Below are 27,985 nucleotides of genomic sequence, written 5' to 3' on the forward strand. Positions count from 1 at the left end.
TTCCGGTCTTCATTGAAACATCAAAGTCCATTCATCACCCAACTGCATCTCTTCATTTCTGTGCATCCAGGCCATGAATGTAATGCTAGCCCTCTGGCACACAGGGCAGCCTACCTCTCTGTCTCTTTGTTTGGCATACATGTGACAAGGGCACAATAGAGTGCAGGACAATGGGCCACTTATTGAGTGACTAGCAGGGAGTGGGATACATCCCTGATCGTCTGTCACCCTGCAGCCTCATGCACACTACGGCTCATGGTCAGTGTCAGGTTGCACTCTCCTCTGACGACGAGGCGAAGGCACTTGCTGTCATAGTGGAAATCTGGAGGAGGTCGCAGAGGTCAAGATCGTTTCAAAGGAGCTGAAGTGGAATTTTAATACCTCCTTAATGTTGACGTCTGATTTCAATCAGCAGTAGTTAAGTCAATGTTTTGTTTTTTAGAACATTTTCCTTCATGCATACTAACACACAATGTCAAGAACACATTTAAAAACAGATCCAGTTGATTTTACAAGCTCCATTTGAGTTGTAGGTAACCCTCCTGTCCTCATTTACAGGCACCAAAAAATATTGTTTCTTTGTCTGAAAAAAAAATCCAAAAATTCAACAAAAAATTCCCCAAATTTCTGAAAATTTGCAAAACCTTCAGGAAGAAATTTCCAATAAATCTTGAAAAAATTTCCCTTAAAAGTTTTACTATTTAAAAAAAAATCCCCCAAATTTGGCAAGAGAATTCTTGGAATTATTTTCAAAAAATGATTAAAAATCTTCAAAAAAAATCCTTAAAATATTTGAAGTGATTACATATATATCAGTAAAACTTCTAATATTCTCTTAAGAACTTAAGATTTTTTGCGAATGTTCTTAAGAAACATTTTTAACATTTCTTTTTTCCACCAAAAAATATTCAAAGATTTCCCACAATGTTCAAAATATGGACATCTGAAGTTTCACTGTGAAAATACATATATTTTTTCACATTTTCACACTTTAAAACAGGTCAATTTTGACCCACAAGATGACACAAGGGTTAATCATGACATGACTACATAAAAATCTGCGATCCACATGTTTTCTACTACAAGTCCATGCCTGTGTTTATGTTTGTATGTGTACGTGAAAACAGTTGCTATCGGCAGCTGAGGTTTTTCCACCGTGTCACCATCAGCTGACTGTCAGTCACCGCCTTGTGCAGGACAGATTTTCTCTGAGATCCTGAACTCTCTGCCTCAGACGCCTGCCATGACCTTGTGGCCTTTGGAGAAAAGTCAAAGGTTTCATGTGCAACCAATTACAAACATGATTTAGTCTCCTCAGCATGTGACATCGAACATAAACCTGACCTCATGGTGTAAACAACAGCAGCCTGGGTTTCAAAGATTAACTACATTTTGAAAAACATCTTTAATATTCACACAATCACTTACTTTCTGTGTTTTACTCTTTAAAGCTTTGCATCCACACTCTATAGACATTATTCTTTATACAGCTGAGTTACTGAGCTAAATGTTATTTATGTTCATATAATATTCATTCCTTTTTTCATCTATCATTCACTACTATGACACTTTCCCTTGTTTCCTGCACTCGCCACTGTCATGTACAAGCATATAACTTGAATAAAATATGAAATACTCACTATTTCACTAACCCTAAGCTACGTAAAAGTCCTGAATAATAAATGGAGTTATAGTAAAGGGAGGTAAAAGTAGGTATTATGTTCCTGTTAGTATTACAGTAACTCATATTATACTATTAAAGCACTGACAGGCAGCCTGTTCACGCTGTAGATTGTAAAGGTGGAACTATTTTTACAGTGTATTTAATTTTATAAATGGGTGATGTGTTCATAAAATCCTCATCTGGAAAGGAACTGGTAGGTAAACTACAAATATCTTCCAGTAATTCTAAGTCTATTACATTAAAAATGTATTAAGTGTATTGGAAAAAAATGGTCTCAGTTCTTATTTAGGTTTAAAGATCCCTTCTGGTGATTTTTTAAAACCTTGTTAACCTGTTGACAATGTCATGTTTGAGTATTTCCAACTTAGAATGTCAGTGTTCTAATAATGTTCTCAAGAAAACATTTAAATCTAATGTTCAAAGAAGATATTAAGGATATTTCTTATTTTAAATAATATTCATTCGAGACAGAAGATTTCAATTGGAACATCCAGAGGAGGTTTGGTTTCAGTTGCATGATAACAAAAAGAGAGCATTTTTCAATTAACATTCACAGAATATTTGCGAGATGTTATAACTAAAACGAATTTAATGATAAAAAAATTATGAAAACATGACTTGAACTTGGCAGAACTTTCTCAGAATGTTTTCAGAGCTACTAAAATCTTGCTGGAGTGATGATTTCATTGCACAACTGCACCTTGAACTTGAATTTAAAACCTGAAGCTAAATTAAATGCTATTAGAATGAATAAAAATTACACCAAATAGTTGCATAAACACACACATTTGCTGTTAGAAATGGAGCAAGTGTGCAAAAAAAAAAAAAAACTGCTTGAACTCATGTACTGCGTATTCCCACGCCCTGGCACCGTCAGTGAACTTCTCTTGTAATTCTGTTTGCTCTGCTTCATCTGAGCCCCTCTCATATTTTTGCATGAGTAGCTTACAAACTGCTCCATTTCTGAACTTGTCTGTGCTCTCTCTCTCTCTCTCCTCCTCTCTCTGCCTGCTGTCTCTGTAGAGGTGGGGGCAGAGAGCTATTAGCTGCGCGCTGCAGACATCATTAGGAGGGGAGACGCTTCCACCGTCAGCGCCGGAGCAGAGCAGGGGAGCCCTGGCAACAAGGAGACACACAAACTCAGCAGCCCGCTAAACACCCCGCAGTAAGTCACACAAAACTATTTCTCCACTGCCTCCAGCCGTGTCACTTTTCCTGTCTCTCTCTCGTGTTTTCTGGGTAGGTTTGAAAAAAAAATGGCTGGAAGAACTGGGAAAGGGTGGCGCTCTGGTTTACTTCAAAGCCTTTTGGAAAAATGTTTACTTCACACTCTGACCTGTTTTATAAGTGCCCAAACAGCACCGGGGAAGCACGGGGTTCAGCCGTGTGTACTTGTCATGTCGAAACGCGAACGCAAAGTGTAGTTTTAACGCCCCGAAACGGGAGCGGGGCTTCGGCTGGAATGTGACCGAGCGAGGAGCGCGTCCGCCGGTCGAGTTGGTGTCGGGTAGAGCGATGCTACTTCCACTAACTGCGCCACTCGACCTCAAACATTTTTGCTCTTTGCTTTCTCAGCGCCCAACATTGTCGCACCCGGCTGAAATGTGTCGCTTGTGTGTTCTTTTCAACTCTTTTGCGACTGACACGGGCTGTCAAAGGCAAGAATTACATTTTTATCTACGTTTCACCATCGCGGAAGTGTTTTTCTCCACACGAGAAAAGAGGCGAACAACTACTGAGCACAGTCCGTGTAAATGAGCCGAAACGTAGTTGCGTGTGTTTTGCATGTAGGTTGAATGCGATATATTGTTGCATATAGGTTACTCCAGTGTGTTTTACATTGGCAGCTGGTTGTAAAGGACATACGGTTTGTGATTGCAGGACTACCCGTGATGTCATTCATCCTAGCTTGGACCATTATATAACGGGACTGTAGGGAAGCCTGTGATAGCAGGCTATTTTTACTCTGTTTACACCTCGGAGCAGGGTAAGGCTATGCGTCCCAAGTGGTAGCCTATGCTTTCACTCACATTATGAATTTAATACGGCATCCAAAAATGAGTGGACGGACAGGATAGTAGCTGCAGGAGGTGTAAAAGCTGCACACTTCTTCTCCTCCACCAGCAGCGTGTTTACACTTTTAAATGTTCCCCTTTTTTCTCTCATGGTGGCTGTGTGGATTTCCAACTTAAAAAAAAAAGAAGAAATCAGTCTGCTATGCTGTACTTGTTGATTATGTGCCTTCTCATGTCAGAAGTGTGCAATGACTGCATAAATACTGCACACATGTCAGCAGAAAGCCAAACTCAAAGTATGACAGCATTTATTAGTAATACAGCTGAAATAGGGATGATTGATTTCAAATTAAAAATACAATATGAAGTAATACACTTAGCAAATTCCAAAGGTTGCAGTTTAGGATATATGTTGGCAATGTTTTAAATATACATGAAGTCCTACTAGTGTGAAAATCACACTTTTGACATGTTTTAAATCTGCTGCAGTGAATATTGAACCAAATTTATTTGACTTTAAAACCTTATATTGAAAATCAAATTGTAATATCTGTGAGAAAAATCACACAATTGAATAATTTTCACTAAGCTATACCCATAAACCAAAGCCTGGAATATAGGAAATATAAACTACCATAAATATATATGCGTGTCAGAAGTGTTAAGTTTCCATTGCGCACAACAAACATAGAAGTGTTGATATGTCTGAGTTATGTTTGCTGCTACGGGGCTTAATGCATTGTATCCACTTTTTTAGGTGCACATGTGAAGTCCAGTGCAATCCAACACAAACACTCTACTTTTGCAGAGCATCTACATTTTTAATTTTAGTTGATTTTTGTGACAGTTAGGGTTGGACTGCAGTACTCTGAAAAAGGTTTGTAGTATTTTACCCCCTCATGTGTGCTAATGAGGTGAACAAAATTTTAGGAACTGTTAAATGTAATGCAGTCCAGTACACCACCACCATCACCACCATCTTTTAAATCCCTTAAAGACCACTCATTGAAATCCGATCAAATTCAAAATTTCAAACCTTGAATGTTATTGGAGGACATAAGACTTTGTTGCTTTTGTGATATTTTTCAAAATTTAAATTTTTAATGTTCAAATTTAAGGTCAGTGAAGTTGCCATATATGGTTCATTGCCTGTAAGTGATGGGAAAAAAAAAAAAACGTTCCAAGAAATGCATACATCATCACTTAGCACAACTACTCAACCGTAAAATGTGTGAGTTTCATCACCTAACCGTGGTTAGTTTTGATGTTTTGACTGCAAATATGGAAGAGGACCGAGCCGAAACTCCATCTTTTTCCAACTTCCAAGAAAAGGGAAATTTTGACGCATTCAAGGCCTCTGCTGATTGGTCGGATGCTACAGTGTAGTGTGCTGTGATCTTTGCTGATTGGCTGAGTGAAAACCACACACTTCTTCATTAAGAGGCGGGAGCAATGCCATATTGAATGTGTGCAGAAGTTACCAAATATGATCATTTGCCTGTAATCACGTTTTAGCTTTGCATAAATAGAGTTTATTGCAGAGCTACTGTCTTTGATTGCATTATGTTTCAGATGTGTACCTAATATAGTGGCGACTTAATGTAACTCTGCACCCCTTATCATACTGCTAATCCAATGCTTTTCAAATATGCTATTAAAAATATTGATTTAAACACATGGGAAAATGCAGCACAAATTCCAAAATTCCAATACAATATATGCACATTATATTAGTGTTTTGGAGGGTTTTATTAACTTTTCACAGATCTCAAAGGTGTTTTTTTCACTGAAATCTTGATCCAAGTCTTGAAATTCTACATATCTGCCCAGATAATATTTATAATAATATGGCTCTTGTAAAAACATTTACTGGTGGATAGTATCAGTTTAGCGCCTCTGTGCTGACAGCAACCATAGCTAGGGTTATTACGTCTTCAGGATGTCCATTGGTGCGTCTGTCTCATTTTTGTGAAACTAATATCACCAGAACATTTTCATTAAATTGTGTTAAATCATGAGCTGGTTACAATTTGGTGGTCTAAGTTCACCTCTCAGTTGACCCCACAAAACACACTTTTGGTCATAGCACATTGATTCTGACAAATTTTCACACTGATGTCTAATTGGATAAATAGATAAAGTGATGATTTTTACTATCCAAGAGGTCAGAAGTCAACTTTGCTGTGGCCTCATCATCATGTTCTCCAGAAACATTTATCAGCTCTTATTTGACACAATAACCCGGGTACAAAAGGACAGTCTGTGACCATATTTTGCATTTGATTGAATACTGAATTGGTGACACTGATCGTAGGTGGCCACCATGCAACTGTACTGACTGTGTAGATCTTTTGTTCTCCTGTTTTGAAGATGTCAGTGTGCCCCACGAACAATGAACGTTTTTAGAATTTGTTGCTTATTTGCAGCAACATCTATGTTTGAAGCTTCGTCTACTGTCATGGCAACAGCTTTGTGTTCCCTCAGAATCGGCTTTATTGGCCAAGCATGGGAACACACAAAGAAATTTGGCTCTGATTTTCTAATTGTTTCTCTCAATGGAATTCAAAGTCTCCTCGACATATATTATGTGAGCCTGGACAGACAGGGATGTAAACTGCAGCTCGATGGAGGCACACAACTGCGAGGCGGTAATTATAGTTTTGTTCCTGCTGCTTTGTGATTCTCTCGCTTGCAACACTCTGTGTTAGGAAACAGTTGCAGTGTTTAAAGTGCATTGGAGTGCCTTAATAGTCCATACAGCTCACTTAAAAAGGCCTCCCCCGGGTCCTGTGTTGATTTTATGATTAGGTTTTGGACATCTCTGTTTCTCCACTGTTGTTGCAAGGGATCTCCAGTCAATATAATTCTAACAGAAATTGCTACCGTTTGGGAGCTTCGTTCTCTGTGAAGGATGTGAGCAGAAACTTTTAAGGCTATGGGAGTGAGTGACTGATTAATTGAATTGATTGCTGTGGCTCTATCCAGTAAACACATTTTTCATTCTACAGTAAACATCACCATAAGATGTTCAGCGTTTTTCAGCAGTTTTGTGTGGAGAAAATGCTGTTATGAAGGCAATTTAAGTCTGCTGTTATCCATAGGTCTTGTGCAATAGCAGGGATCATGGTGTTTTTCACTATCAGTACAATGGACAAAAGCCAGTTGTCTATGAGATGCAAACTAATTGCAACACCAAGAGTTTTCTTTTGGCATAAATCTGTTTAGCAGAATTAAGATGTTATCTGCATTGCCCATGATTAGGGTTAAAGGGATCCATCTATACAGAAATGAAAAATAATCTTATGTGATCTCCTGTGGTTGTTATGAAGCAGCTCTTTTAACACTGATATTTTGAATAGAGATACTGTAGTTTATATGAGTTTAGCCTAAAAGTAGATATTTTTTTCTTTTTATCATTTCATTTTGCGGTTGGTAATGAATGAATAACTGGCCTATATTTTCACAGATCATGTTGGAGTGATCTTTCATGTTCAGTGATGTGAATAGCCTATATATTCATTGAAATGGCAATATAAAAAGAATCCCTGACTACACATCTGCTCTTTAACTGTTCAGTATTATCTTTAGTCTTATACAGGGTGTTTTTAAAAATCAAAGCGAGTTAAGTAAATGTTAGAAAACAGAGAGAGTTACATGTAATCAAAGATATATTAAGATCATTTTGTGGATTCTTTTGTAGCTAAATCAAAGTTTTATTATGAGTAGAGGGTAGTTGGAAATACAGAGATGAGCGTTAACTCTGTAACCAGGCAGACCTTCATGTGGAACGATGGCAAGGAGGTTGATGAAACAAATGGGACCCAGCATTAATCCCTGTGGGACGCTGTGGAAAGGTTTTTTTTTTTGTTGTTGTTTATTAACGGTGATGCTCTGCTGAAGAGTTCATCCATCACTGGTCACATCCATCATTCATCACTGGTGCACAGAATTGGTCATTACAGGAGATGATGCTTGTTTTAAGGCGGTTCTAAGGACAGTCTGTGCTACAGTTTGGCTGAGACGAGTGGAGAGTTGAGCGTGGGCCAAAGTCAGCTGCACCGTGAATTTAAATAAGGCAGCGTTGGTGCTATGATAGTACACTGTGGGATTTTAGAAAAGGAATTTCAGGGTTGGGGTGGAACAAAAGTTAAACTCATCACTTTCAAGATGGGATTTGACAACTTACGACTGGAAGACTCAAGGATGGTGCATGACGAGAGGAGATATGTTAACAATGGGAGGCGGGTGAAGATAGACAGGCTTTGAAAAGGTACGTAAACAGAGGGTCTGGTGGGGATTGAGGTGGGGAGGTAAGGATTAACCAGGTACTGAGTGTCCACAACTGTCACGATGAAACACTGAAACCCAGAGTTGTTTTGGGCATACCAAGAACTGAGAAGGAACAGTAGACGGAGTAGTTGGATTCGGAGTTTCAAGGAGTTTCAGATTGACGGAGCACAGCTTTTGATTACGTCCATAAGAGGAGCAGGTTCAGTGTATTACAGATTTCCCAAAGCAAAGCCTTAGTTAGGAGGGCAAACATGAAGGAAAGACCAAGCTGTAGCATGCTTTTGTGCAGTCGTGCCGCTGTGAATCAGATGTGCTGTTCCACCCACCCACCTACCCACTTACCACGCACACGCGCACACACACACACACACACACACACACGCACACATGCACTTTACCACTGCCACCATAGCCTTTGATTCCAGCTGCCACTCACTTTCAAATGGTAATGAGAGGCAATTAGAAGCCAATGTGTCCTAATCACAAGCCATTTAACTGCGCTTGGCTCATTTGTCAGAGCCATATGTGCACATGGATCCGCACGGTCAAAACGCACGTGAATACACACATCTGCTAGATCATGCCAGAGTGTCTTCTTTTGTCTTTGGAATTTGCTGCCTGTGTCAGGGAAAAGAGGGAAATCTGTATCAGTGAGAGTGTGTTGTTTAGAGGGGGAGACAGTGAGAGATTTCCAGGTAATGATTGGGTGGAGATTTCACGGCTGAATGAATAAAAGCGACAGGAATGGCTCTATACTCTGCAAATATGGGCCGAGTGAGTGATGGGTGGAGGGTCGGATAGATCAAACAGCGTGTGAAACAGGTGTCTGTGTATATTTGTAGAGAAATTAGCTGGAACAATACTTACACTTAACATTTGCGTACAGAGTAAGTTTGACAAGGCATACACCGCAGGCGTATGCTGTGCATATATGTGGACCCGCCTCTTGAAATATGAAATAATCTTACACAAATGACCTGAGATATAAACTCAAAAAAAAAAAAAAAAATTGTGATGTCCTCTGTCTGATCATGGTGGTGGAACAGATGATAAAGATAATAGACATTAACTCATATTTAAATGATACTACATCAATTAATATGTTCACAACAGCACTATTACAGTAAAAAAAAACTCTTTTTATTTGTTACAAGAGCCCTAATTGTAAACTCTAGTGTACATGTAGGGCAAGCATGCTGTAACCAAACACAAGACACTTATAAAGCAAACGTGCTCAGAAAAATATGTAGCTGCCCCCACTCTGACTTCAGAAATGAGAGCTTTTAAAATTTATATACCAAAAGAAGAGACAAAAAACATGCATATGAATAGTTTTTCACACAAATTACAGGGTAAACGATGTGTTTCAGCAAGCGACAATGCTCAGCGTATCGATGAGACGTTGCTCTCCCATTGCTTTACCGCATGCCTTTCTGTCTGATCTCGTGCCACTTGCACACACAAACATTTTCCTGTTTGATGTGGGATAATTAAAATGATGTCAGCCCCTCTTTGCTACATTCACACCAGACTGCTGTCACAAGTTAATCCCCGGTTGTCTCCTTTTCTGCTAGAAGCTGCCCGTGAGCTACAGCGAGAGAAAAGGAGCAGCGTTGCCTAGAAATGGAGCTTTATGACAACAATGTAGGAAGTGCGGGATCGAAGGAGGAGAACTGAATAAAGAAGGACAAAAAACAAACAAACAAAAAAACAGTGCGGGGAGCAGTGAGTGGGACCAAAAAAGAACACGAGTGTGTGAGAAAAATGATTTTGAAAAAGTAAAGCGTGGTGGGTGGGGATGGGGGCAGATCAAGAGATTGAGCTGTCTCGTTGAACCATGCAGTGTGCTCAGACCTTTTCAGCTTTTCCTTTCATCCTCCTCTATTCATGAGTGCACCGAGTACACATGCATGCACACAAGAGAAAGGACACACTCACACACAGTGTTTCGCCTTTACAGGGGATCAATGAGCGCTTTTTTTTTTTGTATTTTGTGTGAAAGAACATTCCACCGTTTATTATCATGTGTTTCTATTGCTTAGTGTACAGTCCTGTGCTTCTTAGTCTATTGTTTGTATTGAATCCAATGACAGGCACTTAAATCTGCAATTCATGTATCAAGAATGGGGGGGGGTTTGATAATATAAATGTCAAGGAGACCTCTTGTGAATTTGACAAGTACATTAATTGACGCTCCAGCGAGCATTTTTAAAAAAAAAAGTATATAATTATCTTAGACATATTCGTCACTGTTCTGCTTTTATTTGAAATGAGTGCATGTATAAATTTGCTTTGTCTGTTGTGACCTTGTTTCTGTGCTTACCGTCTTTATTTTCAAGTGGCAAACTAATCCATACCAATCTTCTGAATGACCAAAATAGTGTCTGAATGAGAGAGAGAGAAAGAGATGGAGGAAGAGAAATAAGGGGAGGGAGGACTGAAGCCATCCTACAAACTTGTGTTACACTGTTGGGTCGATAAGCCGCCGCATGGCTCAATAACCATGTGAAAAAGGGAAGCTGGCTTTGGGACTTAGTTCAGCCGTGTGTTGGCTTTGGCTCTGTAATGGCTGCCAGTGTTGCTGACATGATATACAGTTGTCTATATGCCAGACAAGTTGCCGTAAAAGACTGAATTGGAGCAAACTCTATTTTGTCTAGTGTCTAAATGAGTGCTACTGTAGGAAAATTGCAATCATTCGAGCTACAAATTTGAATTCCAGCATCAATTTTAAACTAAGCAACTCATCAAATGAGCAAGATCCTCTGAGCTGTTTCATAAACTCTCCCTGGAAAGATTATTACTGTGCATGAGCTATACATCAAATGTAATACCTCGTGTTAAGTCATCATGCTATAGTTAATTCAGCATGCTCCTCCTGTGATCTCACTGCTTTGATTCATATTTGATCATGTGGGGAGCAAAGGCTGGCAGAGAGGGAACGGTTTCAGGCATCGGCCGTTTGAGGGTCAAGATAAAAAATGAGGGAGAACCTGACTGATAACAGTTCACTTTGTACTGGGAATTCAAATGTTGTTTGAATTACTTCGTCTTGCATTATATAGTTCATAACACGGCAGTTTCTCAAAGCTCTTTCAGCTGTGACTTGCTCAGTGACAAAACCACATCTCTGCTGGAGGGATTGGAATCTGGTTTTGCTTCTTAAACTGTTACTCTAGTCTCTAAATAATGTTTGCATTCATCTCCACACTTCAAAAAACATTTAGTTGTATGTACATTTCTGCCTCTGTAGTTTTCTCTTCTCTTCTCTTCTCTTCTCTTCTCTTCTCTTCTCTTCTCTTCTCTTCTCTTCTCTTCTCTTCTCTTCTCTTCTCTTCTCTTCTCTTCTCTTCTCTTCTCTTCTCTTCTCGCTTGTCCTTATCAGAGGCAGTAGAGGATTACAGGGGGGAGTTGACACTGACTGGCAGGCAGACAGCTCCTGCAGACTCCTCTCTTCCCCATAGAGCTGCAGGCTTGGGACAGGGATAAGCTGACAACCTGGGACACAGCCAGTTAGATAGTGATAAGGGAGAGAGATGAAAGAAGAATACTAGAAATTGGGGTCATGTACATATATTGGTGCACAACAGTAATGATTTATATTATCTGCACATTAGTATTATATTCACAGGTGTTGTCTGTGTAAAGATTAAGATATAATGTAACAACTAACTTGGGCTGCAGATTAATCTAATATTGATCATCATTTTAGCTTCCTAGAATGAAATGAATGGGACTGACTGCTAGAGAACTTCCCTCATAGAAACCCCCCCCCTTGTAGGAAGAACGCATTTTGTTTAACTTGGGTGACAGATTGGATCGACAGACGTTAAAGGGGAACTTCGGTTTTTTTCAACCTGGGGTCTGTTTCCATGTCATTTCATACATGTGAGTGATGGAGAAATGAATTTTCGACATAGCTCCAGTATTTAGCCAGGCAGGCAGCTTAGCAGCTCAGTTAGCAGCTCGGCTAGCGAAAAGTATGGGGCAGCTGGCCCCCCCGCGTCAAAGTCCACCCTAACGTGCTTTTCCCCCACACCGACCGGCTCAGATAGTCTCAACGAGTGTCCCACAACATACTAGAGACGAGAAGTGAACGGAAACCTCCACATTACATGGCGATCGCTCTTTGTTGTGGCCTGTATCCAAATCTCAGGATGCTAGAAAGCAAATCTCGTTCCGAAAATGCGCGATAGCTCACCCCAAAACACCGGTTTTGGCGCGAGCTCTTGCGCCGATCAGTGTGGGGCAAAAAGCACGTTAGGGCGGACAGGTTGAAAAAAAATGAAGTTCCCCTTTAAATCTCAAATGACTCGGATTGGAACAGCAGCAAAAATACTTTGATCAGGCCATCCCTACTAATCGATGTTCCATATTAGCCTCCATGTCCAAACACCTTCATAGCCCTTGTCTTGTTTAGCCTCAACAATCACAAAATGTATCCCAGACAGCTGAATAAACAAAAATTCTGCCTCATGGTCAGAAAACCTCAGAAGAATTTTCCTAATTTCAATTACACAATGCATGAGAGTCTTTTCTTGCAAGCTACTTTTTGTGTTCATTCAGTTGACATCTTCAAAAGTACACTTATTCGCTTTAAATCTGTCCTGCAACCTTGCTCTCTTCAGTGGTGTCTTTATAATTTAACCCCGTTCTTCAGGGTCACTTCTTTGAAATTTGCAGCCTTAAGTATGTTAAGTGGTAGCTGAAGCTTTGTGCTGGAATTGAATGTGTCTGGTCACAGAAATGACCCACTGTGTTGTGGTTAATCTGAAAGAAATGTGCATTTCAGTTTAAAAATGACTGTTCATGTTCATCTAATTGTACCTCTACCCTCATTGTTAGGAGCAGCACCTCCCCAGATCTTTAGCTGCAAGGTGGGTGTGTGGGTATCAACAATGACTTAAGTCTGAGCCAGAAGGATATGCACTGAGTGAGAGGAATTCAATAACAGGAAAATGGCCAGTGATAGAAACAATCCCTGGAATACCAAAACCCACCCTTCACCAATGTTGTTGTTGGCAAAACTTTCCTTTCCCTTACTACTGTTTACTCCTTAGGATGCTGATGTTGAGACACAGCACATGGCAGTACGGACAGGTAAACTGCAGTGCATCCTAAAACATGTAATTTCATTCATGGTTTGGCATGCAGCATGTGTAATGAAGGCTTGAATTCCAGTCTTTCAAGGGCTAATTGCTGTCTCCATCCTCTTTCTGACAATGCATCGACCATGGAAACAAAGGGCTTGGGTCACCATATGGTCAGTGCCATACATGGGTGAGCACTCTATGACAGGTTGAGGCAGGCCTGTGCAGCCAAACCACAAGCAATATTTAAAACAGCATCTGTAAGGCCGAAACTATTTCCTCTCTGACACAACTGTGGTGTGGTTTGAATAGAGCAAGTTTCTGAATGCGTGGCTGGATTCCTGGCCTTCTTCCTCTGTCTGTCTGGCTGCTAGTTATGGCTTGGCCGGTTCACCTTTTTTACTGGATGGCTGGCTTGCTGGCTGTGGATCAATCTCATCTGTCTGGACATTTAACTGGAGGCTTGGCTGAAGGATAGCTAGCTGACAAGCTCTCTGGATACATGTCTGGCTGCCTGGTTGACTGGCTATTATTCCTGGCCCTTCCGTTCGCTACAGTATGTAGTAAGCTCCTGACATTGGAACAGGGACATTTGGCTATGACAGCCGGGTAGGTGTGCTAAAACACTGCTTGAGAGATAAAGTCGAGTGAGCCAGGATGTTTTTCACCTGCCACTGATCCCCAGGAGTCCGTCACCAATTACAGTATCAGGACCTCTTTGGAAAGGGTATCTTTCTCTATTTTCTCTCACTGGCCCACAACAGAGTCTTTGATAATTTGTTTTCACAAAATTACTCCAGTGGCCCGCTGCTGTTGCTTGATGAGCACCAAAGCATCCCTTGAAACTAAGTGGATTGTATGCATTATTGGCTGAGGAGAGGCGACTTAATTGGAGCTATAAATTACATAGACATGTTGTAAGATGGTGGCATCACTCCTGCTTCAAGTGTGGCGACAAAAGCGCTGTGCAAGACAATTACAGCAGAATATACCTACAGAATTAATTTCTGTCTAGTGTTGTGTATGGCACCACACTGATACATAGAGAGAAATCAACATCTTTCTGCTCTTTTCCACTCGGTGCTTTATAATGAAGATTTTCCTTTTTACAGGTCAGTATAATCTTTTCCACAAGTTGACATTTAAAAATAATTTATAGTGCAATTTTACACATTGTGTTAGCTTGAGAAAATTACTGTCCTGTGCTATTCAGAAGCTGTATACATCATGCATGCATGTTTGCTGTGTGTATTCGCATCTAGACATTTTTATGACTGTATATTTCTGTGTCTACATGTACATTCATTGCAAGTATTAGAGCGTGACCATGTTTTTCTGTGTGCTGTGTTTTTTGTGGCAGCATATTAATCAGCAAGTGACTGTGTAGTTGGGTCAGGTGATGAGCTACATTACAGATAAATGAGGTTAATGTGAGGTTTCAGTGTGGCCAGGCCAGGCCCGGTTCTCTGACACTGTCATTTACTATCAGCTGCCACAGGTGTTTAGAGTAATGCACAAGAGAGCCCCACTCATGCCATTTAACCCCTAATGCACAATCAAGAGATGTCCATGTGCAACCTCACGACTCATATGTATCTCACACATTTGCAAGGTTCACATGCGAGTTACATCATTTACACATCCTTGACACATATTTGCATGAGCGTACAACGCACTCACAAATACACTCTGTGCAGCTGTGCTTTAGCAACAGTACACACCCATCCGCAGGGGCTTGCCCACGGGAAATACCTGCGGTAGGAGAAGAAAGTTGACCTAATGGGAAATTACTATGCATCCTCAACAGATCAAAATAACTCTGCTTTCTGTACATTCCATAACCTTAATTGCTCTTACGGGAACTTGTTTAACTTCCCAGATGTCAGATCTCTGTAGGCCATAGTTATAGCATTAGGTGGTTTTGGAATCATCGTCGTCATTATCATATGATAAGTAGGTATCTCAGGATGATGAGCTGAGGAACTTGCCTTCTTGGAAACTCGGTGTCTAATTTCTTTACCCATAAAGAAGCAAAATGTATGGTCGTAGCACATAATGTAAAAAGATAAATGTAATAGTCTGTGAGAGCAATAAATCTACAGACAATGTGGATGTGGAAGCTTCGCCCTGTAGTTGGATCCCTCTAAATGAGGTTTTAATGCAAAGGCTAACTTGCTCTTGAACGTTGATGTTATTTCCATTTAGTTATGTAGGCGTTGTGCAGAGGTATAAGATCATAACGGTGATTAAGGGCCCTGCTAATAACTTTTACTGGGCTTAACCTTTATTGTCTGTCGTTGACATTGCTTCTGTGCTCTCTACTATTTTCCTCTAATAGCATGCCCTATAAATGCCACTGCACTGCTACACAGATAAAACAGTTACGAGTTTCCATGCTGCATTTACTACACTGTGTTATCGTTTATGTGTTCTGCGAGTCTTAAAATATTTCTCACAGCAAGGCAGTTTCTGAATGGATTCCTACTATTGCTGTCTGCTCAGAAGAGTGGAACTCCTCCTGTTAAACTTCTCACCTCCGATTAGCTTCAAAACCCGCAAATAGATCATCTTTTTGAGTGAAAACATGTTTTGCCCCCTCCCCTTTCTCTGTTAGTCCAGCAGTGCTTTGGTTTTCGATGTGAGTGCCCAGTCAGCTTGCTTTAATCCTATATGACGTGCCATTATCTCTGCTAGCTATTTGCCCCCACACTACCTTTAGTGAGGCTGCCTGAGATGGATAGCTGAGTGCATTTGCAACCTGACAGGACACGCTACCTAACTGTAGAGTGAAAGTGTGGGGGCGAGAGTACAGAGGTAGTGTACACCTTTTAGGAGGCATTTCATGGATACCAAAACACTCTTCCCTCAGTGAGAGGACTGGTGTGTTGGGGAGAGGCACCAGAATTCGTGTGTGCATATGGGTCAAGGGACAGGTCATTATGAGTTAAAGCATGCAAAATTCATGTTTGCTCAGGACATCGAACTTGAACAGAATACACCTGTCATAACAGCTACCACTAATGCAGAACAGCATGTTTTTTATACTGTGTTCAGCTGAGAAGCACATGTAAGACCCCAACAGACCCACAGCAGACTGCTTGTACTCTCCAGTGCTGATCAGCATGTTTCTAGTGAGATTTTGAAGAACCATCCTGTCAGTAAGAGTGTGTTTTTAGAGCTACAGCCAGATTACAGCCATTTCTCGCCATGATTCAGTTGTGGTTTCCTGACAGGCTCGCTGCTCATTGTTTGCGTCACACATATTTGCTGGTATGTGATGGCTGCTATTCATAGCTTTGTCTAACAAGATGTTTGTATCTGTGTAAGAGTAGCATAGCATACGCCTGTTATAGTACGTGAACATTAGGCACTAGGCAGGTGTTTTGTTTTGGATGTGGGCAGTACATTAAAGGTTTGAGAAGGCATTGGTCACTAAGATTGCAAACTATGAGTCAGCTAATACTGTCTTGCTGCATAGTTACTATTGCTGGTGTTTGTGTTTGGTTGTCTTGGTGATGTCAGTATATTGACAGGAAGGGAAATGCAGATGTTAGGTTAGAAAATGGCTAAATGCCAGTGCCTCTGAAAAGTATTCACCCCTCTGTGGAGGATTTGTCTTTTTATAACTTTTCAACAGTGATTTATAATGAATTTAGTCAGGCTTTTATGATAGCAATTTGGCACAGGCAAACTCAGAAAAACAGAAAAACCCCAGACCGAGATTCAGAACTGGGTGATAGTGTTAGCCACCTTGCTGCCTCCATTTTTATTGATGAATTTAGCTTCCCCAGTTGATATTCAGTGCTTTGGAAATGTTCTTGTTTCTATCCCAACTTATGCTTTTTGATAACCTTTGAACAGAGTTTCTCAGAGTGTTTTTTTTTTGGTCTTCAGCTGTAGTCAGGACTACTGATTCACCGATGAATCATTCGTTGCACTTAGATGATCTCAGTTTCACTGTGTGACTTCTAGCACCATTTGGCTTCACCTGTGTGGAATCACATGAACCTACTACTACTGTTTATACAATCACTGATTTTACATTTTATATTTTCAAATAATTGACATTACTCTGTAGAAATCTGTTTTCATTTGTCTTTTTTTTCATTCTTGTCCAAAAAGCAGAATTATATTGACCATGAATCAGTGTTAAAGAGAAATAAAAAAGAAAGGGGTTGCATACTTTTTATAGCGCTGTACAGCATATACCTGCAAAATACTGCTCAATGTCTGTCTATTCAAAGAGATACTGCAGCCTTTACCCTTAATAAGAGCTTAATGTGTTTGAAAAATGACAAAATACCCAAAACATTGTCAGCATTAGCATTGTTTGCTATCTATGCGTGTTTGTAAAATGCATTTACAAGCACATTAATTGCATGTGAGCTTGAATGTATGTTTTAATGTGAAATATGATTATGTTTGAATCTGCTGACCTGCAACAAGTGTCTGCTTTATCAACGTGACCCACAGGCTAGCTGCGTTTCAGGAAAGCTTCTCTTAGAACTGACCGTTTATAGCGTTGCATCTTTTTTCCCTGGTTTTCTGGTGATGATGATGAAACAGAGGAACCCATTTTCAAACAGAATGATCAATCAAAAAAGCTGGGCACATCACAAGTACAAAGATAAATGTTGCAAAAGTGTTCTTTTGGTCCCCAAATCGCAACATAGAAGCCCAATTCCCCTCTCCTGGCCTATGATCTAATTCTCGGAAAACTTGCACAAGGCTGCTAAGAAGCTGCTGGATTTGCAGGCTTCTATTTGAACTTTTTGCAAAGGTTTTTCTCTTTCCTAAGTGCGTTTGCCAAGCGCAACACATGATTAGAGTCCACCAATAGTAATTCTACTCAGTCCTCTCTGCTCCAGCTTTGGAGAAGAGATTTGTTGGGTTTATATTGTTGTTGTTTACTTGTAATCTTTTAAAGCTGAGGCACAGTTTCATAATGCCTCGTAAAAGTAGTAAGCTTGTGTCCTGTACTCATTTATGTTTTTTTGTTTGTAAGCTTCACAAGACCAACAAAGAAATTATGACCAGATATGGCTTAGCTTAGGTTGTTTAGTTTCCTAAAGAATACGACTTTGTACACAGAGATTTGTAACCTGAACTCTAGTGTTCCTTTTTTTTTATGTCCTCCAGGAAACACAACTCAGATCAATTGCTCCCAACTGTAGAGCATATGTTTAAGACATAATTTCTTGGTTAACTGAAAAATATGATGATGCCGTGAGCCATTTTTTCTCTATAAGAGAGATAAAACAGATAATAAACAGCAACCAAAAACATTTCTCATAGTACATGTTCCTCATATTAAATTTAGTATTTGTAAATCATGCAAATGCAAATTTAATTCAGTCTAAGTGCTACAGTTTGTCTTGTGTTCCTGTTCTTGTAGATCTGTGCAGCTGAATATATTGGAAATCTTTTCAGCTGCGTTTCCCAGACCAAGGTACAATGAGTCAGAACACAATTCCAGCCTGATTCCTAACATTTGTACATGACTAAGTATGAGCTGGATCTGCCTAAAATATGTCTGTGTCTGACCATCTTGTTCGAGATATCTGGGGTTTAATTAAGGATTGTTGAGTTCTGGTCGGGCACAGAGGAAGGACTACTGAAGTTAATTGAATTGCTTTGTTCCAAATTCTGTGTTTAATTACTGATATTTGATAGTGGAAATCTTTTGTCTGTCAAAAAAATACGACTATTCACTTTTAAGGCAAAAATATTATTTATGTAGTATCACATATATTAGTATAATCTGCAGTGAGTACTTGTGTAATGCCTGAAGTAACAATGTAGGAATCAGACCAAGGGCCAGGGTTTGACTGTTGTCTCCTTTCCATTAGATATCTGAATAAAAGAATTGATTTATTGAAGCAGACAATATGTTTGCAGTTCAGAGTGCTGCAAACCCACTCTGGCATCTGAATTCCCTGAGACCTATTTATGGTGCTTGGAAAATTTGCAAATGTTTTCTAGGAAAAATTCAGACATTATAAATCAAATGCTGAGATGATCCTGTAACAGTGGAGAATGAGTTCAAAGAAAAATCTAGTCTTGCACAGAATATCACAGCAATGCACTGCAATTGCATAATTTTCTAATGAGTGTTAGACTATCCATTAACTGCCCTTATTATGGTCATGGGGCAGCTGGAGTGTATCCCAGAAGACTTGGGGTGAAGACGGGGAGCACCCTGGACAGGTCACCAGTCTATCACAGGGCTACGCATAGAGCTGAACTATCACACTCACATTCACACGTACGGACAGTTTAGAAACACCAATTAACCTCAGCATGTTTTTGGACTGTGGGAGGAAGCTGGAGTACCCGGTGAAAACCCACGCATGCACAGGGAGAACATGTACACTCTACACAGAAAGATCCCAGGCCCAGGCCTGGGCGCAAACCGGAGAGCTTCTGTGTACGACTGTGCTATTTCCAAATAATATCTCAGCACGCAGCATTTTGCAATTACGTATCAACAGCAAGGCAAGCATTATGGCCACTGATTTCACTTTAATGATGCCTTTCAATTCCCCTGGATGTTTTATTTAATCCTTTAAATTGATCCTTTAATTTGTGCGCTGTTGAAAAGCTTTGTGTAAGCTGTTCCTAAAATATGCAGAGCTAAACAGTGAAACCTGATTCAATTATAACTATTAAAATTACAAAAGTTAGCTGGGATTTTTACATTAAAAGCTGATTTCACGTAAAAATCTTCGCCCACTTTCATAGGCACCCACTGAGCCCTTGTTGGGGAGCCTAATGTCTGGTGTTTGGGGTTCTCAGATAATACCATAAAATAATTATAACCGCCGTCATGTGCAATGCAGAGGAACAGGAAAGCATCATTTCAGAGGGGAAATGAACAGAAGGGAAAGACTGATTTATTTTTTTAAAAAGGTCATCTCTCGTCTGGGCAGCACCAGTAAGTGGTTGGGTATTTTGCTCTGCTTTCCGCTGATGCTTCATCGGGGGAATCACTCAATTATTGAACCAAAGCTATGTGGGTTGCAGACGTGCGATTGTGTGCATGTATCCGCGCACGTTTACTGGACATAGAATTGGTTGGATGTTAGTGTGTGTGTGTGTGTGTGTTGAGGTAGCCTAAAAGGAACTGCAGTAATTTCACAGAGCGAGAACTGTGTGCCTGCCCCACTTTCAGTCTTTTAATCATGTATAGACACTCGGGGCACTCCTGTGTGTCAGTGTGTACGCACCGTGTGTGTGGAGTACCAGTGTTAAGTGGAGTGTGAGGGTTTTTGGTACAGTATGTGTCAAAAGAGAATGCACTTAGAACTCCCTGACCTGAGACAACCCTGTGTGTGTTTCTGTGTGTGTATGTACTTCCTAATGCACAGATCCTTTCTCTTTTTTTTTTTTTGTATCTGTATAGAAAGGCAGATTCAGTCACTACAGAATCGCTGCCCTCATTTAAACCTTTAGTTCTGCTGCGGGCTTCATTGGCAGTGATTCCCTAGATTGGACTTTGGGATTTTGATGCAAATACTGACAGAATGTAAGAGCCAAATGTGATAGATATATTAAAGTTAGACGTGATGGAGAAAAGTCAACATTCCGACTTTTTCTGTGCCTGTTTCACAAGGACTTTACGTGTGGAAATTTGCTTAGAAGTCGCCATCATCAGCCAAGTACAATCCCTGTTGGACAAGGGCTGTATGTGTTTGAGTGACTGTGCATTTTATTTGTTAGCCCCTCCAACAATGTAATCTCAGTATGACCTTGTAGCAGTTTGTAGCCCCACAGTGCCCATCCCTGTGACTAACACCCAGTCTAACAAGCTGCCACAAGCTACTGCACTATTGTACTTGACAAGAACACAATATAATACTCTGTGTAGCTCGGCAGCAGGCTTCCACATGCCTCCCCTGTGTGTGAGCTATACCGTGTTGTATTCTGCAATGTATAGAGCGGTTGCAGAAGGACATACAATCTTCAAAATAATTTATTTTTATGTAACCCCAAGCAGTTTCTGGGGATTTTTTTTTCTTTTGTCACAATATCACTCACTGTGGGCTCATTTTTCACAGCAGTATAAAGTCCTGCACCTCCATGGAAACGGTACACTCATGACTAAAAGTAAAGAGAACTCAGAAACGCCCTGTGTGCCGTGTGACAGCTATAATGTAACCATTACAAATAAGCAACAAAAGCTGAATTTCTTTTCTTAGATATATATTTTTTTAATTACCAAAAAACAAACACCAGCAACCTGGGAACCACAAGTACAAAATTTATCTAAGCGGAAGGACATTTTGCCACTTACATGTTTTATTTATCTCCATCCTTGTCTAATATCTGCTTTACATGTACACTGCCTACAGTTCAACTAAAGATTTGCCAATTTTTGGTTATGCGACTGTCACAGCTGAATCACTAATACTGTCATGCTTGCACTGAGGAGAACAGAATTATTAGTTTCTTACGTAATCTAGTTATTGCAAATGGTGCGTTTTTGACAATTTTTAAAGGAGATTAAACAAATTTTGAAGCTTAAATTTGGTTTAATTTCCCAACAAAGAGGCTGAAAATTCTATCATTCTTTCTGTTATTACAGTTTTGGCTCTGATAAATGGTGTCATTTTGGAGAATTTATCTATTTTATTTAAAAAGATGATATGCCTCCTAAACATGCTAGCAGGTTTTGGGGGTTCAGAGGATTATAGCTGGCTTTTGGTGTGGCTTGTGCTGATCTTTAGCTACTTAGCATATTGAGATAGTTATCATGTGCAATATTTATTATCCAACTCATACCCACTGCCTGCTTTCCACCTCTCTTGTGCTTGAGCATGAGTGTGCACGAGCAGAAACAAGACATACTAGATTATTGTCGTGTCTATCAGCCCATGTCACTGTGCTTCTTTCCCATTGACAGAGCCATGACTTCACAAACATCAGAATATATTTTTTTACAGCGTTCACACAGAGCAGACATCTAGCGGACTGTGAGGAAATATTCACTGAATTTCACAAACACTGTATTGGATTAGTATCGCTGGCTCTGCCGTAAAGGGTGACAAAGTGTCTCATCGGTTATCATGTCACCTCAAGGTAGCTGTCATCTTTAAAAATAGAGCAGCATTTAGTCCTAACACCGCAGAAGTATTTGAGCAATGGGTTCCCTTGTCGGAGCAGTACGCACTCTGTAAGAGGAGTTAAGGACAGCGGATTAGCGCCTTACAAAAGGAAAGTACACATTGCATTTTAAAATGAGCCATTGTCTGTTTGCTTCTTTGTAGGTCCCAGTGAGAGAACTGAAAAGAAAACAGCAAGAGGAAGCAAAATGTTTCTCTTTGCTGTAATTGCTCATATAACTACTTAAGTTATTTATCCTTTACTGTTTTCTTTTTATAATAGCAGTATTTGGGATGTTGTCCATTTGTGTGCAGCTGCAGGGAGAGATGTCACACTAGACATGTCTGGAGCCAGGACAGCAGTGCTGTACATCTCCAGTGTGTCAGGTATTGACAGTGCAGCTCACTATGGAATGCTAACAGCCAGGGAGGGTGTGCCCTCGCTGTGTTCGCTACTCTGACCCTCTGACCTTGGTTACATAACTGATTGTCAGTCTTTTGTAGCAGCGAGTGAGAACACCTTTTTATGATACGTCGTGCAGCTGACAAGACTCGACAATGACATAATCTGAAGTCACAAGAATCGACCACGCTGACCTGAAGCACCACATTATTCTCAAAGTTATTTAAGTTCCACATTTAAACTTCTGAAGGAGCCACTATTTTTATGTCTTTGACCTGGACCTGTTTTTTAATGATTTTGCATTTGTAAATGAGCCTTTACTGTGTCTGTTGCATGCACACCTTCCCAGAGGTCACCAAAAGGCACTGTAAACAAACACACATAAACACTAATGTACATATGCATTATAAATATACACACCGCACTAGCAGTCCAGATTAAACAAAGACCTTATTTGGGTTAAGGGCAGTACAGTATGTTGGAAGTGAGCCATGACCTAACACACACTCACATGCACACACATGCACACACATATAGTACACATGCCTGTCAGTGCTGGCCTCTGCTCAGTCCTCTTTCTTGTAGTCTCTTTGTTCCTTTGTCCTTTCTGTCTTGGTCATTTCAAGGGACAGCTGGTGGGGCAGTGTGAGCACCTGCACTTTGTGTGTGTGTGTGTGCAGTGTGTGTGTGTGTGCATCTTTACGTGTGTAGTTATGCATATCAGAGGGGTTAGGAGGGGGTATCTGCAGTGTCCTGGCCAAGTATCCTTGCATCAGTGTGTGTGTGTGTGTGTGTGTGTGTGTGTGTGTGCTTAGTGTGTGGATGCGAGCACCTGTGCTGCCAGCAGGAACCTGCCACAGCCGTGGTGCTTTCTGACGTATGCTGGTGACTTCCTAAGGTCGTGCTGTGAACCCATAACTACTATTTCCTTACAGTTGTCTCACTCTCCTCATTGACCAGAGAAGGATATTAAAATATTTAATGCATGACAGATAAATGCAAATACGTGCACCAAAGCACAATTATTTTTAACTGACGTGTTTTCGTTACTTTAGCTGTGACAGTGTTAAACAGGTTTTTCTATGAAAAAAAATGTTGTTTATCCAGTCACAAAGCTTTCCCAACAGCTCAGGGTTACAGTATGAGAGTGTCAGCACAATGTCAGCACAGCCCTAAGGGCCGGCCATGTACTCACTCCTCTACTGTGCACTTCAGTTTGTCTGTACAATCAAAGCACAGTTATGGCATGATCCAAGTTTTTTCTCATTTGTAATATTTACTTTCTTTTAAGGATAATTCTTTTCCATTGCTGAAAAACAACTTAGCCAGTAGGGATGCACTGATACCTCTTTTTGTCAGTCCAAGTACTGAGGACAAATTTGAGTAGCTAATGATAAAATTATAGTTCTAACATTGGGTGTTATATCATCCATTGCACCTTGGCTAGCGTGCAAACCGTGAAACCGCTTTGCATGTAGAACGACTCTTGATGGAATGAAATCCTCATCAATCCACTACACAGTTAAACTGATGAGAGACGTTAGGCTGACGCTTCTAGTCCAAATATATGTGGCTGAAGGCCAGAATGTCCCGCAACAAGCTGTTAAAGTGCTTTTTCAGAAAGTTGTGCAGCTTGTGCAGTACTGTGCGTGTGATGTGGCGACAGCTGGGAATCTCATTCTTAGGTTCCAGTACGCTGAGAAGACGATGAAAGTCTGTATTTTCTGCAGCTGATAAGGACTGGTCATCAAGAGCAATCTACTATGTAAGAGCTTATGTCGTATTTACAGATGGTGGGCTGACTTTGGACCTTTTCTTTCGCTTCTGCAGTGCTTCCTGCCGCTAGCATTGGCAAACTCTTTGAACTCTGTGTTGGTTTTGACATGTTTTACCAATTTGCTTGTATTGCCGGATCTATTTTTTCTTTCACACTTTTGACAACTTAGCACAACGTGGTTTGCAGTCTTCCTTACTTCTATCATCATCGCTTGCCGAAAAACATTTCCCAACCTCTGACATTGCTCCTCCTCTGCCTAGCAGCTCAACGAACAGGAAGCTGCAGTTCGTTGCCTTAATGTAGTATCAGTATCAGTGCATCCTGATCAGTTAGCATAAAGAATAATTACAAATGAGAAGACGGCAATTGTTAACCTAAAAGACTGAAGCTAAAGCCTGCAGGCCTTCATAATTAGATATTTGCATTTTCCACTTCAAAGTTAATCTTTCAGCCAGTAGCTGTTCTTGTCTGCAGCTGTTTTTGACCCAGTTTCTATCAGTCGCCACTCAAACAAGAAAATGTGCAAATAAGGTGTATTTATTGTAATTTTGCGTGACTGTACTGTGGCACATGACATGCTTCTGACATGTCTGTTCGAGTTTCATTCAGAAACTTCATCTTATCTTCCCTGTACCTCTCCACCATGTGCCGGTTAATAAATTATTTTTACCTTTAAAAGAAGAAGCATTGTGTTTTAATTTGAGCTTATCTTTCAGTGGCGATAACAATTGAAAGATATGCCTTTTCCCTTTTCCGATCCACAAATGTGGCTCACCTTGATTTTCACACAGCTTTTAATTTTCTAAAGGACGCCACATCAACATTTGCTATAACTGCTGAATATTTTCTGCCCTCAATCACTGAACTTTAACTTTGACTTATATAAGCGATTAAACCATCAAATGGAAACGGCTTTCTTTTGCCACAGTTAAAAAATCATGACAGACAAGAAAAAGAGTAGAGGTTGACTGGTCATTCAGCACGCTCTGACAGTAATGAAAGTGTGGGGGCGAGTCAGACTAAAAGTTTATGTCAAAGAGTTGAATGAGGTCTCATGAAATCTGCTCACGGCAACAGCTTGTATTCCTTCGCATTAACGCTGTGTAGAACGTCCGTAATCCAGCCGTTGTACCTGCTGTCTGGCTTCACCGTGAGATTAGTGCTGGGGAACAGGCCTGTCGCATTAGGACTGTTCACTGTCCTTGCAGACTTCACATCACATGCATCTTCATTACTTAATTTTAATTGCTTGTTTGGCCGATTTAGATTTTTAGTTGAATTCATTTTCTTGTCTTCTCGAGCTCGGTGCATATGGAGTTCATGTTGGTGTGCTGGGAAGAGAGTTTGTTTAAGTGAAGGGGATATGATTTATGGTGTGAAGATTACATTGTGAGGGCTCTACAGTTTTCCAGTGTGTGTGTGTGTGTTTGTGTGCAAGTGAGACTCATAAAAGGATCAAAGGCAGTTGATTATTACTATGCATACATGGGTAGCATATGTGTCTATTGAATGTTTGGAAAAATGTAAGAATGCAATGTGTGTGTGTGTGCGTGCATGCATCTTTGAAGATGTGTGTGTGTGTGTGTGTGTGTGTGTGTGTGTGTTCCCTGCAGGCCCCCCTCTCAGCATATTCCCCTTATCCTAGTGTTGGGATCTCAGGGAGGCGATCAAAGCGGGGCTCCCTGCATCTCCTGCATCTCCAGGCCCTCTGTTGCTCAACTGAGGAATGCTGAGTAATTCCCTTAGGTGGCAACTTGTGCTCTGATGTTAGTGAACTCTGTCAGTCTCACTTACACTTGTTACCTCCTCACACACATGTATGTTCACAGGTAAATATGATACTGTACATATTTGCCTCTTAAAAAAGCAGGGGAAGGTCTTTCTGTGATTTTTGTTTTTGGCTTGTTCTGTTTCACCCTTTTTTGTTGTCTTTCACACACTGCATGCAGCGCACTGTGTGGAGTGTGCATGTGTGTGTGTTCTGCTTTGTATTTTATTCCCCTCACAACTCTGTCACGTGTCATTGTGATGTTTTCATGTTGTGATGTGTTGCCCTGGAGAATACTCAGAGGAAAGGAAGGGAATGTATAGAAAAGGGAAATAAAAGGAAAGCAGAGAAGGTATTTTGACTGAAAAGAGACAAAGTGAGAGGAGGACAACAAGTGAAAAAAGCAGGATTTGATTACATTTGATTTAGTCTACATTCACATCCTCTGGTTCGAGTGTATGGTGCCTGAAAACATTCTTTTCTGACACATACAGTTTGTCAATACTGAATTCTTATAGCAGAGAGCTTTTGTAAAATGATAAACACAACCTTGGTAGTTGGCCTTCTTCTGAATTCCCTTAATATTATCATCTCATGGCATTAAACATCGGTTATTATTTTATAAGTGGTGTAACAACATCAGGAGATGCTCACTTAACGTCCCCACTTGTGAAGGCCTCAAAAAGAGGAGTTAGACTGTGAGCAAATGCTTTTTCTCTAGACAGCAGGTCTCTTATGAAGTCTCAGCTGTGTAAATACATGCAGGTGTGTTCTGCTCTTATTATATCTCTGTACATTAGTCTACCTTATCTACGTGTCAGAGTGTTATTGACTATTTCAGCTGCCAGGCTATCTGGGTTGCTAGGCATGCTGTTGGATTGGGCATGTATGCGTATTGTATGAATGGCAGTGGAGATGTCTGTGTTATCAGCAGGAAAAAGCTCGATCATCTGATACACGGAAGCCCATTTGGGCAGCTTTTAAGAGTGCTGAATTTTAACCCACAGTGATAGTGCAGAGGGTTTGTGAGTGAGTTGCGTAACCGAGAGGTAATTCATGTTTCTTTCAGTGAGTCGTTGTATCCATGGGTCTTTTTTTTCTCCCTCTGTTGTATTGCCACAGCTTTTCTCTGTTTCAGTTTATGGAGCTGTACTGACATAATTGTTCAGCAGCAGTACTGTAAATACATGTTATCAGTTTAGATGGTAAGGATACCTTGATAGAATTTTATTTCACTCCTTTAAACTTAATAACTGATATATTGTTCACATACATTCACCATTGCCACTTTCTTATTTCCAGATATATTTTTTATATATTATTGTCCTTTCACACATTTGTATAAAACAGGAGGTTGTTGGTGTCAGATACGTTCTTGGTACTGGATATTCCCCATGTGGTTTGGGGATGGTGCTTCTGTTAAACGTACAGAATCTGGACATGATGCAAAAAGTAGGCTGTGGTCAGATAGCTGGTGTGTAATTTGGTGAACAACTGAGTTTGCTCCTCAGGGCTTCAGTAGAAGGCACCCTGTCCTTTTTGGTTCTTGAAGACGTTATACCTAACATTCAGAAGACTTTTCCTGTTCTATCTGATGGATGCTTTTTTTTCTCCTTATCTGATTCATTTCTTATTTTGTCGCTGATGATATCTAATACTATTTTCCTGTGCAATACACTCTTAAAGTATCCTAAATTAGCTCTAGCATCTGATTGCACCACCAGGTGGAGCCTCTTTGTGTGTAATACTGTACCAAAGAAGCAGGCACTTCTGTGTTGGCAAGCAGAGAGCGTTGTGGGAGTTTGTCTAGTAAAGAAGCACCAAGATAAAGACTATGATTAGTCTCACTGACATCAA

General features: G+C 40.4%; 1 protein-coding gene across 1 annotated transcript in view; it reads left to right on the forward strand.

Moving 5' to 3' along the window:
• Positions 1-2,696: 2,696 nt before the first annotated feature.
• atxn1a (ataxin 1a) overlaps positions 2,697-27,985 on the forward strand; it is a 103,722-nt gene continuing 78,433 nt past the window's right edge. Inside the window, 1 exon segment of the mRNA XM_022209441.2 lies at positions 2,697-2,849. The gene's annotated coding sequence lies outside the window, so the exon portion shown is untranslated.

This window comes from Acanthochromis polyacanthus, chromosome 11 (genome assembly GCF_021347895.1).
Source record: "Acanthochromis polyacanthus isolate Apoly-LR-REF ecotype Palm Island chromosome 11, KAUST_Apoly_ChrSc, whole genome shotgun sequence".
Classification (NCBI taxonomy): Eukaryota; Metazoa; Chordata; class Actinopteri; family Pomacentridae; genus Acanthochromis; species Acanthochromis polyacanthus.